Here is a 3,253-nt window from a genome sequence, read left to right as displayed (position 1 = left end):
GTATCATAAAAGGAGACTTCGGCCGCCTTAAGAAGCGACTCGGTGTCCACATCATGGAACCCGGATCGCTTATCAGTATAACCGCCCGCGGATATTACATTAATATGCCCAATGCAGCGGTTATAACCAGCTTTAAAACCAGCATCGTGCGCACGTTCCTTAACCAGGTTCAAACCAGCTGCGGTCTCAGGGGCATTCATGATAGCCTCAACAATCTGCAATAAAAGGATCATAAGTCTTGAATGCTAATCCAAACAAATGTAAAGGCAACGGATACTTACACGCGCGATACCATGAGTCCGCAACCACTCACGGTCAGCCTTCAGCTGGTCGAAAGAGGACGCCAAGGCATCCTTGGCCTCAACAGCGGCATCAGCCCGCTCTTCCGCAACCGACACGCGGGCAGTAAGGTCTGTAACCACGACCTCCCGGGCCTGAACCTCAGCCTGTCACAAAACAGCAAACAGTTCACTCGATAAACACTTTGAAAACAATGAAGGAAATATACAACAGAGGTAACAAAACATACCTGAAGGCTGGCAACAACTCTATCCAAACGAATGCGCTCCGCATTCGCCTCTTCAAGAGCCTTAGAAGAACGGCTCTCTTTCTCTTCGGCCTCTTCAAGGGCCTTTGCAGCACGCGCCCCGGCTTCCTTGGCCTCTTCAAGCGCCTTTAGGGCCTCGGCCTTCGCCTGCTGCGCTTTCACAGCAATGGCCTCTGCTGCAACTTTTTCTTTACCCAAGGCAACGTTCGCTGCCTTGGCGTTCGTCAACTCCTGCCGAGCACGAAACAGAGTGTCATTCTGCTTCGCCCAAGATTCATTCCACTTCTTGCGCTCATTGGAATACTTTTCATTCCAACTCTTGCGTTCATCAGAAAGAAGTTTGGCAAGAGTACGAACCTATTTCAGCTGAGCAGCGGCAGCCCACTCCGAGGTTTGCTTCTGCTTCTCAAAAGCAGCTTTATCCTTCTCGAGCTGCTCCGCACCCGCACGAGCAGCCTCGACCAACTTCTCCGCTTCAGCCCGCATGCGAGCAGTTTCTTCCTCGCGGCGGCCCAATACCTTGTAATCTTCCAAAATGGCATTCGCCACAATGGAAGATCCTATTAACATTGTTGAGAGCTGGTTTATGCGCAGCTCACGAGGTGCAGCACGGGAACGTTCAACTTCGAACGGGGTGCCCAGACCACCCAGAATCTCCTTACATGCCGAAGGGTCGTTAGAAATATCATCCCCCTGCATAACAGTCCAGGGGGGTCGGTGATACACAGTACTACGACCCTGGGTATAGGTGCGGTAGTAATACTCCAATTCAGACTCCCCAGGCTGAATTGGAGGCCCATCATAACCCGCACCACCGGCAGACGAGCCGGTACCTCTCTCACCAGCAGGAGACTTCCGCGGCTCAGCATCCTGCTGCCGCACCTCAGCATCAGACTTCTGCTTACCAGTATCTGAAAACCTCAAGTCCAATCCATCACCCTCATTAGGAGAGATCAGATTGTCTGAGGAATCCACAGTGTCGAATATCTGGTCAGCAGTCGTTTCCACCGTCTTCTCCAAGGGGGGATCGCGAACCGGCCCAACAAAAGGGGCCGTAGGCTCCTTGGGCACGACAGTCTCCTTCGATACCCCCGCACCCGCAGCAGCGGTATGCAGAGGAGACGAAGGGAAGTCAAAGAAAGAATACCCTGCATCTCGGGATTCTGCAACACAAAGAGCATCAATTGTTAATCCAACATATTGTACATACAAAACAATGAAAAGGGATATACTTACCAGCAGCAACTGCAGGTTTCTTTTGCGCCAGAGCAACTCTCTTGGTCTGCAGTCTCCGACGCTTCGGTTCACCACCACCAGCAGCCTTCTGCTCTGGTCCTCTTTTCTCACCAACAACGGGGGGAACCACAGCAGTTCCACCCGCAGCCGCACCACTACCTATAACACCCAAACCCTCAAGGGTGTCAGATACTACCACGTAATCGGTATATCCGCGATAACAAGATCGATAGGTACCTGCGGCTTCAGAAACTGAAGAAGGGGCAACTGAGCCTTCAGAACTCCCCTTGCCATGACCCCGCGCGGTTTTCTTCACCGGTTTCTTCTCCGCATTCTTTTTGGGAATGCGCTTCTCAAATTTCCCCAAATCCGCAAGGATACCTGGATTGACACAATCAACAAAACCAGTCAAAACGATAAACTGGAAAAACAAATGCAACGTACGAACTACCTCTTGCGTCTCCCAGCACCGGGGCATCCAGCACCGCACGCGACGGTACGCGGAAGTTGCTAAGAATTTCAAGGTTGAAGCCTTTCTTCAGCTCAACCGCAATAAGTTCAACCCGGCCCTCGAAATCGGGCTCAAACATTCTCCACAAGCCAACCGCATCCGCTGATACAACACATGCATGCAGGTTACTACAAGGCTTAGGAAATAAGGAAAATAACAAAGTGTAAAGAGCTTACCACCACTCTTTTCCCGCAAAACGGGCCTTGCTTTCCTATCTGGTCTCGTGAGCATCATCCGCAATACCCACAGTTGATTGTTATCCAACTTCTTGAGTTCAATAGGCCGCAGCCTAGAGAACCAGTCCACGGTCTTTGCGGTGGCAACAGGAATATCTTCATCAGAAACTCCAACGTTGACATTCCTGAAAGACATGCTGGCATAGACCGCACAGGCTTTCACATAGAATAACCTCTTTTTCCAGCCTGTCACACCCTTAGGAGGCGTCATCAACTTCAAGCTCCCATGTCGTTGAGTAAACGAGAAAAAACCGGTGTTCACCGTCAACTGGTAGAATCGCCGGAAATTTTCCACTGTAATGGGCAAGCCATGGGCACGGAATGTATATTCAAAGTTCCTAATTCGGAACATTCCAAAGGGACTAAGTTGGGAGATATGGAGATGATAATACTCCAACACCTCCGCAACGAACACCGTCACCGGCAACCTAAGGTTGCCATCGTTGAAAAAATCAGCCCACAAGGTTATATAACCGGCCGGAGCATCGGCACCGGTATCCCCCTCTTGTGGGTAGGTGGCATCCCAATCGTTGGCCATCTGCACAGTGGCCATCAGGAGTTTAAAACCACCCTTTGACCACTTCAACACCGGTAACCCACCACCGGGAACGTCAACGTCATCATCTTCGTCTTCATCAGCCGCTACTACCGGCTGTTCAGGGTTTTCACCCTCCACATTATGTGGACTTGATGGTTCAGCCATCAGATATATCAAAGAAACAG

Source organism: Helianthus annuus, chromosome 8 (assembly GCF_002127325.2).
Source record: "Helianthus annuus cultivar XRQ/B chromosome 8, HanXRQr2.0-SUNRISE, whole genome shotgun sequence".
Taxonomy (NCBI): Eukaryota; Viridiplantae; Streptophyta; class Magnoliopsida; order Asterales; family Asteraceae; genus Helianthus; species Helianthus annuus.
Note: the sequence above shows the minus strand (reverse complement) of the source record.